A 12,648-nucleotide genomic window follows, 5' to 3' on the forward strand; every position below is an offset into this window, starting at 1 on the left:
GACCCAACCTTGACTCACTTTTGACTCCCTTGTTGGGAGTGGAGAAAAAATTTAAGTATACCTTAGTTTAACCAGACCACTGAGCTGATTAACAGCTCTCCTAGGGCTGGCCCGAAGGACTAGACTTATTTTACATGGCTAAGAACCAGTTGGTTACCTAGCAGCAGGACCTACAGCTTATTGTGGAATCCGAACCACATTATAGCGAGAAATGAATTTCTATCACCAGAAATAAATTCCTCTAATTCTTCGTTGGCCGGTTGGAGAGTTGAACGTGGGCCCAGCAGAGTGCTAGTCGAGTACGTTATCGACCCGTCCAATGAGGAACTGAGTTAAGTTGGTCAAAGTTTCTAACCATGGAAACAGAACAAAAAATCTTAGCCCTAAAGTTGGAAAACTACTTATTAAAAAGACATCCAACGACAGAATTGTTGTTGAGACAAATAAAAGATGTGGCTTATAGAACCCACAACAAAAATCCAGTCTGAAGACTACTTGCCTATAAAAAGTATTGGTAATGTACAGTCAAACCTCGAATTTTGTGCTCCCTGGATTTCGTACATTTCGGACTTTGTTGACATTCTTTGTCGAAGTTTTGGAGATCGTAAACTTGGAAACCCTCCCTCCAGGGCCCACCACATGACTAGACCCCGTACCCAGTGCCCAAACAAAGCACCCCATGCACTCTCGTGACTGAGTCTGCTTTTGTTTTTTGCTGAATGAATATCATCTCTCACATTATTCCGCATCACCCCCACGTGTTCGTTGTTTTTTATGCTTTTTTCATTGAGTGCAACTGTTAAGTGACCCATCTTGGGGCCAAAGAAAGTTCCGAGTGCCAGCCCTTCGGTAAAAGAGGCAAAAAACATGATAGAATGTAAGAACTCATAGCAAAGTACGAAAGTGGTGTACGCGTGGCTGGTCTTGTTAGGATATAAGGCAAGTCCGTATCAACCATCATTTCCATCCTAGCGAAGAAAAAAGAAATCAAGGAAGCTGATGTTGCAAAAGGGTTAACTTCATTAACAAAACAGAGATCGAAACTAGTTGAAGATGTTGAGAAGTTGTTGTTGTTGTTATGGATCAGTGTAAAACAGTTAGTGGGAGATAGTGCGTCGGAGGCACTAATTTGTGAAAAGGCAAGGATTTTGCATGCCGATCTGACTTAGAAAATGCCTGCAACAAGTGCTGCTGTTAGTGAATTTAAGGCCAGCAGAGGCTGGTTCGAAAAATTCAAAAAGCAAATTGGCATACATATTGTCATAAGGCATGGGGAGGCTGTGAGTTCTGACAAACACCCCTGAAGAATTTGTTGAGGAATTCAAGAATTCCTCCCCTAACAAGTCTTCAGTTGTGACGAAACAGGCCTCTTTTGAAAAAAAGAAATGCCAAAGATGACCTACTTCACATAGGAGGAAAGTGCTCTGCCAGTATACAAGCCTATGAAGGGTAGGCTGACTCCGTTGTTCTGTGGGAATGCCAGTGGGGATTTCAAAGTGAGGCCCTTACTGGTGTATCACTCTGAAACTCCCTGACTGTTCAAGAAAAACATTGTCATGAAGAATAAATTGCCTGTGATATGGAAGGCTAACTAAAAGGCATGGGTCACAAGGCAAATTTTCATTGAGTGGGTCAGTGAAGTGTTTGGCCCTATGGTGAAGAAATACCTACTGGAAAATAATTTGCTACCCAAGTGCCTCCTGGTAATGGACAATGCTCCGCTCCTGCTCCTGCTTGGAAGACCAATTGTTAAGATGAGTTTAAATTCATCACAATGAAGTTCTTACCCCCAAAATACCACTCCTCTCATCCAGCCCATGGACCAGCAGATCATTTCAAACTTCGAGAAACTGTACACCAAAGCACTGTTTCAAAGGTGCTTTGAAGTGACCCTGGAAACTGAATTGGCCCTAAGAGAGTTTGGAGGGATCACTTCAGTGTCTTCAATTGCATGAGCTTTATAGATAAGGTTTGGCAGGGAGTGACTTGCCAGACAACGAACTCTGCTTGGAGAAAATTGTGGCAGTGTTACCTTGAGAAGGATTTTGAAGGCTTTGTGGCTAACCCTGACAACCCTACACCTGTTGTGGAATCTATAGTGTCTTTAGGGAGGTCCATGGGCTTGGATGTGAGTGGTGAGGATGTGGAAGAGTTAGTGGATGCCCACAGGGAAGAGGTAACCACTGAAGAACTGCAAGACCTTCAGCAGGAACAGCAACAGATGGCAGATGAGGAATCAGAGGAGGAGGAGGAGGAGGAAGAGAGAGGGAACAATGAGCCTACTTCAGTGATTAAGGACATGTTTGCAAAGTGGAGTGATGAAAAAAATTTTGTGGAGAATTATCACCCTAATAAAGATGTTGTAATCCTTATCTCCAACATGTTTAATGACAATGCCGTGTTCCATTTTAGGCCGATCTTAAAGAGACACCAGAAACAAATATTTCTGGACAGTTTTGTTGTGTGACAGGGGTCCAGTGACTCTCAAGTTGGTCCTAGTGCCAGTAAAAATGAAGAGGAGAAGTAACCTAAGATAGTGCCAGTAAAAATGAAGAGGAGAAGTAACCTAAGATAGTGCCAGTAAAAATGAAGAGGAGAAGTAACCTAAGATAGTGCCAGTAAAAATGAAGAGGAGAAGTAATCTAAGATAGTGCCAGTAAAAAACGAATAGGAGAAGTAACCCCAGATAGATCCTTGATACCTAAAGTCCTTCTGGAGGGGGAATTCCCCTTCCAAACAATAACCTCTCCTCTTCCCTCTCCCCTCCTCTCCGTCTTCCATATGCTAACAAGAGTCTTCCATAAAGGTAAGAGTGATGTTAAATATTAATTTTTACATTTCATTAGTCATTTATATTTATTTCTCATTGTTTTCTGTATGTAAAACTATACAGGCAGTCCCCGGTTATTGGGGGGGTTCCGTTCTGATGGTGTGGTGATAACCAAAAATTGCTGATAACCAAAAATGCGATTTTTGGGGCTTGTCAGTGCCAAAACTCACAGATTTTAGGGTATTGGCACCTGTGTTTGTTATGTATCGGCGCCAATACCCAATTATCGGCGCCGATAAGCGGAATTCAGTGATTTTCTTTCCCGAAAATTTCAGATTTTTGTCACTAGACAAGCCCCGTAAAACTGGATCACTGATAACTGAGCCCACCGACAACTCGAGACTGCTTGTATTTACTCTATAAAATATGTGTTTTTAAAAATATTTTTGGGTGTCTGAAATGCATTCATTGGATTTACATTATTCCTTATGGGAATTATTATTTTGGAGTTCATGCATTTCAGACTTCGTCAGACGTTCTAGAATGGATTATGTATGAAATCTGAGGTTCTATTGTAAATGTAAAAATAAATTAAGTAAAAAATGTGCCGAAATTTCTCTGGCGCAATAGAATTTTCTATACAGCGCATGATGCTATATGAAACTCTTAGCCATGGCCCATGAAACTCTCAGCTGCAGCCCATGAAACTTTCTGCCATGGCCCTGTGGTGGCCTGTGTTGTTGGCACCTATAGCGATGCCAGATGCATGATCATGGCTAACTACTTAGGCTAGAGGACTGCAATTTGGTTGTTGTTGTTGTTGTTGTTGTGGTTCCCCAGACTCTGTTATGCCAGGAAGCCTGCACCGCGCAAGAAGGACACCACGCTTACTGGATCTGACCATAACTGTGTGGTAGTGTGGATGTTGTGTTGTTGTCTAAGGGCTGCCAAGTTAGGGCAATCTACTAAGAGATGTGTAATTGTGTGGGGACTAACTTGGCAGAGTGGACATATGTCTGTTTGGGTGTTGTCTAGCGGTGTTTGTAGGTGTTTAGTGATTGGTGATGACCACAGCGAAGTCGAGTCAGGTGTACTCTCTCCAATCTTGAGAGCTGTGTTTTCTGTGCTCTTATGTTGGGTTGGGGGTGTTAAGAGTATTTTGTTGTTGGGAAGGTTATTAAGTGCTTGTCTGGTGAGGTGAGTATGGATGTGCTTTTTGTTTTGTGTGCTGTTTGTGGGTGGTGGTATAGAATTCAAGATATCTGTATAGTGTCTGTGTCCATATTCGCTATTTGCCTGTGTGTTGGAGGGTGGTCATGAAGGTAATAGCATGGGCTGTTTGTGTTGTTTATGACCGATGCCAAGAATTGTGTACCTCTCATGTCTAAGTGTTGCCTGATGGTGAGAATCTTGGTTTCAGCGTGTAAGTGTTCTATTGGTGTGGATTGTGTACTGCCAAGGATGATTCTCAGAGCTGTGTTTTGTATTATTTGTAGTTTGTTTAGTTGTGTGTTGGATATGGCAGGGTGCCAGGCTGGGCTGGCGTAGTTTATTATGGAGCGGATGTATTGTTTGTATACTGTGATGAGCGTTTCTTTTTGTTGTCCAAATGTTGTGCCTGTTAGTGATCTTAGTGCATTTAGTCTAGGTCTGCATTTCTTGATGATGTTACTGACGTGGAGCAAATGACATTGAAGTGTTGTATGTGACTCCTAGGATTTTTGTTTCGTGTGTGTGTGGAATTGTGGTGTTGTTCAGCGTTGCTGTAGGTTTGTACTGATGTTCTTTGTTGTGACTAGTGAGTAGTGTACTTGTGGATTTTGTTGGTGCTACCTGTAATCTGTTTTGTGTGAGCCAGTTTTCAAGTTGTGTTATGTAAGTCTGTACTTGTGTGGAGCATATGTTTTTGTCTGCATGTATTGATATGATTGTTAGATCGTCTGCATATGAGGAGATGTATATGTTGTTAGGTGGTGTTGCGAAGACTGCAATTTGGTATGTTTGGTGATTGGAGTGTGGATGATCAACATACCAATTTGTAGCTCTCTAGCCTCAGTAGTTTTAAGACCTGACAGCGGAATAGCCATCTCAATAGTTTTCTTTTACAGAAAGTAAAAAACACAACACTGAACAGCATTCAGGGTACTGTTGTACTTCCTGAAAATAATAATGAACCGGTCAAGAAGAATAATGTATGCTGTTGGACTCTTAAAATAAGATATTCCAAAGACCAAGATTGTGAGATATATATAATACCAAGTAAACAGAATGATAAAGTGTTAAGAATTGCAAAAATTAAATTTGAAGGTCAAGATCTACATAAAAAAATAAGTTTTGGGCCTAAATAGAGAATTGAGACCTTACGTTCCAAAGCCACTACAATGTCAAAATTGTAGTAGATATGGGCACACGAAGAAAATTTGTCGAAATGAACCTGTATGCGCTTACTGTTGATCTGACAAACATGCCACACAATGGAATTGTAGCAACCCAAAGTGTGTAAACTGCAGGCAAGATCAGCACTCAAGGTCCGAAGAATGCATGTATTGTATATACAGTACAGAAATGAAAATATTACGAGAAAGAACAGAGATGTCTATAACAGAAGCTAAATTAGAATTAAAAGTGAGAGGAATTCAAGATTTGTCTAAGAAACATACATATTCTTCAGTAACAAGAACCAGTAATGAAACAGAAATGAATACAGGTAGAAGTAACTGAGCACAGAAAAGTAAATCTCAGGAAGAAATTAATACTTTACAGGAAAAAAGCTAAAATGGTAAAGAATAAAGAAACAGGTACAATTGATATGGATAATATTTTATCCAATTCATTTGAAATATTAATGCCAATAGGAGCACAAGAGAATGCTACTACAGAAGTAACAGGGGAAAGTTGTGATGGACCAGAAATTAAAGATAAAAAAAGGGATTTTGACAAAGGAAAAATCTATTTCTGAGGAAGGTCCCGTGTCACCCGGTGAAATTCCATTACAGCACGAATTTCTAGGTATAATATGCTAGATATACCAGAGAAAAAGAGCTTTCAGGAAAGCTGGGGTTACTACCCCCAGTCGGCGTCTTCTCAAGGAAGGCGTCGGTATAATGAAGGGTGAGTGAAAGATCACTACCACGGAGACTTACTCGAAAGATCTCTCCCTATCAAAACCCCGGAATAGAGCGGTGAGCCGTTACAGCCCCTACACCCAATACCCGCCAGGACGGCGACACCAGCGCCACCTACCTCATTCCATGCTAGCACTAACCCCAGACTTGGCATGTGCAAGAAAGGGGGGGGGAGCTATAGGTGAGTCAGGGGAGGGTCACGGGTGACACGGGACCTTCCTCAGAAATAGATTTTCCTTTGTCAAAATCCCTTTTCTGAGTTCAGTCCCGTGTCAGCCGGTGAAATAGTGACAGAGAATCATGCCAAGGCTGCAAACTACGAGGAAACAGGGTAATCTGAAGAAAAAAACATAAATTACGAAAGCAGTTTAATGAGGGAATCTCTTACATGTGAGAAGAACATTAAACCTAAGGCACATCAAAGACCTAAAATCAGAAAGAGTAGGGGAAGTCCCCAGCACGATGGGGAAGGGGTCCCCAAAATCACTTAACACTACTAAAGCACAATATCACACGAAAATTGGATAGGTACAATGGTGCATACAATCTTAATTGGCATATACAATCTTAAAGCTACACACGCAAACTTAAGCTAAACACGTAAGAGATCAACCAATTGGCAAACAAAACATACAGTGCACATACATATATCTGGGATACATGGAGCAAAATAAAAACCGCCCAGTACCCCACAAGAAAATACAATCGTAACATGTCAGATTACAGTTTCCAGTCAACAGAGACAATTTACATCAATATGAGGAGCAAGGCAGTGAGGCATGATCAACCAGGAGGACAAGCAGAGCAGTAAATGAGGCAGGCGGGTGGGGGGGAAAGGAGGATAAGGATATGATTGGTTAAGGTGGGGAGATGACACTTCCCACAGCTATGGTAGAAAATTTCAGGGCTTGAGCGATTTTTAAATAGTGGCGTTTAAACACTAGAGGTGATTTCCAACCCGTGTATTTAGTCAATTCTGAGAAATCCATATTATGAAAGTAATTAATGGAGGTAGCAACTGCTCGAATATCATGAACCTTAGGAACTGAATCTGGGTTGGCTTGTTTAATAAAATACAGAATTTGTTGTCTTATACCATTCAGTGATAGAGTACCACCTTTCTCCCTGATAAAAAGAGGACCCGACTTACTCTGTGGAGTTCTTAAAAGGTAAGATTTAAGTGTATAAACTGGACATAAAGACTGGTCTTGTGGAAGGGCACCACCTTCCAAGGAGACCACCTGTCTTGTGGGTCTTCGTTTTTGGCTAAGAATCTAGGATCAGGGGAAAGGAGGACCTCTCCGGAAGGGAGGAAGTTCACAAAATTATCACCTCTAGTGAGAGCCGACAGCTCTGAGATTCTAGCACCTGAAGCCAAGCTAATCAGAAATAAGGTCTTCCTTAACAGATCCTGATAAGAGCATTGAAAGTTATCTATCTCTGATGCTAACTTAAGGACGTCATTGAGAAACCACGTAGCGGAATGTGGGCGTGATACTGGTCTCAGACGAGCGCATGCTCTGGGGATGGATGAAAAATAGGAATCTGTAAGGTCGATTTTAAAGCCGTATAGAAATACTTTCTTCAGGGCTGACTTGGCTGTGGTAATAGTGGCGGAGCAAGGCCTTTTTCAAACAGTGATCTAAAGAAAGAGACTCCTAAATTAGTCGTCATGATTTTGGCTTCAGATGCTTTTAGGAAGGAGGCTAATTTTTTGACTGCTGAATCATATTGTCTAAGAGTAGAATCTCTTTTATCTGATTCAAGAAACAGAGTGTTGACAGGGTCAATGTTTGCCCCTTTTGGGCTGCGAATTTTATAAAGTCCATAAAACTAGGGCATTCTGAATTCTTGAGGAAGCTGACACAGTCTTGGTTTGTACTGTCTGGGTCAGTATGGGCTTGGGAATCGAAGACTCTGCAATCCCAGTTCCTGAAGAAGAGGGAACCAATTGCTCTTCGGCCAATAGGGGCTACTAGGGCTGGTTGACCTTTGAATGTCCTGAGTTTGTGTAATACTTTCAGCAGTAAATTTATTGGAGGAACAGATAAATTTTCTCCCAATTGTTCCAATCTATTGTCATTGCGTCCGTGGCGTACGCCTGAGGGTCCAGGTTGGGGCCACATAACAGGGGAGCTTGAAGTTGCTTTCCGTCGCGAACAGATCCACTTGGAGACCAGGAACCTGGCGGCAAATCCATTTGAAAGATTCGCGTCCAGGGACCACTCCGTCTCCAACGGAGTAGTCCTGGACAGGGAATCCGCCACCACGTTCCGTACCCCGCTAGGTGGGTGGCTGACAGGTGCCAGCCGTGCATGTTCGCCAGGAGAAGATAGCAACCATTACTTGGTTTACTCGACCTGATTTGGAGCCGCCCCTGTTGATGCAATGAACTACCACTGCGCTGTCCAATACCAGCCTGATATGAATCCGGTTGGGGCGGATTTTCTTTAAAGTTAGAAAGACCGCCATAGCTTCCAGGGTGTTTATATGGAACTGCTGAAACATTGTGGACCACGTTCCCTGTACTTTTGTTTTGGGAATATCCCCCAGCCGCTTAGGGAAGCGTCTGTGTGGACAACTAGTGCGGAGGGGGAAATTGAAGCGGAACTGACTTGAGAGGCCCTTGACTGAGGTCCAAGGCCAGTCTTGTTTTCAAGATTCGAGGGATGGAGGAGACCTTGTCTCTGAGCTTGACATTGGCTCGACTCCTCCACACTCTGTTTATGTCTTTTAGTTTCGCTTTTAAGAGCAGGTCTGTCACTGAGGCAAATTGAAGGGACCCAAGGACCCTTTCTTGGGATCGGCGGGATGCCGATTGATTTTTGAGAAATTTTCTGGTGATAGATGCTATCTCCTTCCTCTTGGGAGGCGGGAGAGATAACGTGTGAGCAGACAGATCCCACTGGAGGCCCAGCCACTGAAACCGGGACTCCGGAGTCAGGCGGGACTTTTCTCTGTTCAGTTGAAAACCTAACGATTCCAGGAAGTTGATGACTATGGTCGTAGCCTTCTGACACTCCAGAACTGTTGGTGCCCAAATTATCCAATCGTCCAGGTACGCTGCTAGGGATATCCCTCGGGACCGGAGTTGTTGAACTACCGTGTCCGCCAGCTTGGTGAATACCCTGGGCGCAATGTTTAGGCCGAAGGGCATGACCTTGAACGAGTAGGCTTGATTCCCGAGTCTGAAACCGAGGAACTGAGAGAAGTTCCGCGCAACCGGGACGTGATAATAAGCGTCTGAAAGATCGATGGAGGTGGTGACGGCTCCACGCGGAAGTAGAGTCCGTACCTGAGCTATTGTAAGCATGCGAAATTTGTCGCATTTTATGTAGAGATTTAGACGCGACAGATCCAGGATCACTCTTTGCTGATCTGAGTCTTTTTTGGGAACTGTGAATAACCTGCCTTGAAATTTTAGGTGCCTTACTTTCTTTATTGCTCGTTTGTTGAGCAATTCTGCCACATAATCCCGTAGGATTGATGAGGGTGGCTGGTAAAACCTGTTCGGAGGAGGAGGTTCCTTGATCCAGCTCCAACCCAGACCTTTGGACACAATACTGTGTGCCCAAGGGCTGAAGGTCCATTGGTCCCTGAACCAATACAGGCGACCACCTACCTGTGTTTTCTCAGTGGGAGGGAGCGGGTTTGTTCCCTCTACCACGTCCAGGTTTTCCTCTTGGGGTGGTGTTCGCCTTTCCTCTGTGAGGGCCCTGCCTCTTCCCCCTTGCGATTCTGTTAAGGCCGTGAAAAAACCACGGCCCTCATAGGTGGGGTTGTATGCTGGTGAAGTAACATACGAGGGCGCAGCAAGGGAATGAGCTGGTTGGACCAGCACATATTGTTGGGGGTGAGCTTTTGAGGTGGAGGGCTGTGCCACTGCCGAGACTGGGACGGCTTGAACTACCGTCTGCTGGTGGGGCCTCTTATGTCTCCTAAAACGTTTACCTCCTCTCGTCTGGGGGCCGCCAGATTCTGGGGTCTTGCGCTTATAGGTGGAGATGCCCCAGCGAGAGCGCAGACTCTGGTTGGCCCTTGTAGCCTCAGTCATGACGTTCGTAACCTCTTCTTCTGGGAAGAGGTTAGGTCCCCAGATCGAGCTCTTTACGAGCTTGTTAGGCTCGTGACGGATAGTAGCATTTGCGAAGATAAACTTTCTGCATTCCAGCCTGGCCATGATGAACTCAAACAGGTCAGACTGAAAGCCAGCTAACAGGGACTTAGCTAAGACCTGGAAAAAAGGCTCGTCCGCGCAGGAGACGGCAGTGGCTTCCGTGAGGCAGACGGAGTTCAGGGACCGGGCTAGCTTAGTCCGGGCATCAAACTCCGCCTTTAACAAAGATTCCGGCAGCTTGGGGAGTTCCTCACTAAACTGTGAGGAAGCACAGAGGGGTCCAACTTCCCGACCGTGAAGGTGGACGGAGCATCCATCCAGAACTCATCACTTCCGGGAACACCAGGGAAGTGGGGTCTGTTTCTCTCAGCTGTGGTAACGGATTACCATCAAAGCACGCGCTCGGGCCGTAGCCAGAGGCGACTTTGTTCAAACAGGGAGTTGGTAAGTTGTCTCCCAGGGCAAACATAGTAAAGTTGCCCTTGAAAGGAGTCAACTTTGTGTTGTCTGCCTGCCACTCCGTCAGAGTGCGCAGGAGAGGCGACTGAGCTTGGTCCCTAGGGATGATGACAGTCTCCTGGGAACCTTATCAGAACGTATCCATGCTTCCTCTGTCAACCTTACGAAGCCTGGATACGGGGGGCAAAAGATCGGCGGGGAAGAACTCCAACTCCTCCAACCGTCTCGTGCCAAGACCCTCAATAGTTAGTTTGCCATCGTGTTGGATGGCCTGGAGAGCGAAAACGCCAAGGGTTACCAAGATCAAAAGGCGGGAGGTCCGCGTGTCGGGAATGACATACTGGGGTTCGGCTGGGGGTGGATTAGCCATTCCCGCCAGCATGTTGTCATAAGTGGCAAACTTTTCGGATATCTTATTATCATAAGTGGCAAACTTTTCTGATATCTGATTGAATTTATTGTTGATATCCTCAGAGAACCTTTGAAACATCTGGTTCGCAAAGGTCTCCGCGTCAAAGGCAGGTTGGTGAGGAGGGCTTGGTTTTGCTGCCCTCTTACTCGCGCCTTTGCCGGAGGAACCAGACTTGCTCCCGGAGGCTACAGGTGCTGAGACCTTAGCCTTCGACGGGGAAGGGCGATGCTTTCTTGGAGGACGAGGACTTATAGCCCTTTGCCTTCCATGAAGTCTTCAACTTCAACTTGGGGATAGCTGATGGAGCCCTATCACCCAAGGAGGAAGACTTCCCAAAACCTGAAAATGAAGAAACAGAAGAAGCTGGGAGTCAAACAAAGGGGCCCGCCCCAACAACCTCACCTACCTCGCTACTTACCCCTGGTCCTGTTCAGTAGCCATGGGTTCAAGGTCTAAGTTCAAGGCGGCGACGTCCTCTGAAACCTCGGTACAGAGGATATCCACTTGGGGTGGCTGGGTCGCATCCCGGATCTGCTGGATGATGGGGTGGCAAGATCTTCTGGCACTGCGCGCCGCCACTCGTGCGCCGGGGTAGAGCAGGTCCCTCAACCTGGCGTCGAGGGCGTAGGGCTTCCCCGACGGAACATTCCTACCAAACCCAGCCACCCAGGCCGGAGAGATTCCAAGGCCGACTTCTTGGAGGACTCATCCGCCTGAAAGAAAGCCAGCAATTAGCTAAGGGCGAAAAAAACAGTCCGGAAACCACATAAACAAAATTCAAAATGAGGAGCATAAAGCGGAGGAAGGTTGTCACTTACCGACTCATCCTGGATGGTTGCGCACAAGAGCAAAGCAAACCTCACAACCATCGGGTGCCAGACTACCAGATCGTCGAGGCGGACCGCACAACCAGCGTGGGTCCGGCACACCACGTGACCGTAAGGTTGTTGCAGTGACGCGGTACACCCGGCTCCTCACAGCGAACAGTCTGTAAGTGGAAAACGAACATGAACCTACCACTCTAAGCAATCTAAAGCTGGCAAGGCCGGGAAATTTCAACTGCAACCGGAATACTCCGGTGGAGAAGAAATACCTTATCATAAACTAGGCCAATAAGCTCTAAAATACACAGAGTGGAAGGCAAGACTTCAGACCCGGAATACTCCGGGAATGAAAGGAATGAGACAACAGGAACCAACCATAGGGGTTGCCTGTAAAATTAACGGCGGAACCCCAGGCGTAGGACCGGACTCACGTATAAAACTAAGGAGAGTACTCGAAGATAACACATATATTTATGTTTAAATACGTATATCATGAATAATAACATTAAACTAATGACGGTATAAAGAGTAAATGCTCCGGAGACCGGAGGGATCCGCTCCCCTTATATAAATAAATAAATCCCTCTGCACTTACTTCCCCGCCAGAGAAACAAGGTGGGCAAGATGCTCGTATATTCATAACATAAACCGGGCAAATATAATAACCCAAGCCGAGTAGCCCGATGGGGAGGAGGAGTGCGGGATAGAGTGTTCGAACACGTTCGAGCTCTACAGTGAAGCAAACCACCAACACCAACACAGCGATGCTAGGGACTGTATGGGAGGAGCGAATCCCTCTCACCAAATGGAGAAGTCCCTGAACTCGGAGAAAACGCCATCTAGCGTCACCCTTGAGTAGAGCAAAGCTGGAAGGGTGGGGGGGGGTGGGTGGAGTAGGGGAGAATGGTAGGCTACGAAGAAAGGAACAGGAGACGGAGAAA

The 12,648-nt window shown here is 45.4% G+C and overlaps 1 protein-coding gene across 14 annotated transcripts in view; it reads left to right on the forward strand.

Moving 5' to 3' along the window:
• LOC136851844 (nitric oxide-associated protein 1) overlaps positions 1–12,648 on the forward strand; it is a 447,511-nt gene that overhangs the window by 185,075 nt on the left and 249,788 nt on the right. The window lies entirely within an intron of this gene.

Source organism: Macrobrachium rosenbergii, chromosome 3 (genome assembly GCF_040412425.1).
Source record: "Macrobrachium rosenbergii isolate ZJJX-2024 chromosome 3, ASM4041242v1, whole genome shotgun sequence".
NCBI classification, from domain to species: Eukaryota; Metazoa; Arthropoda; class Malacostraca; order Decapoda; family Palaemonidae; genus Macrobrachium; species Macrobrachium rosenbergii.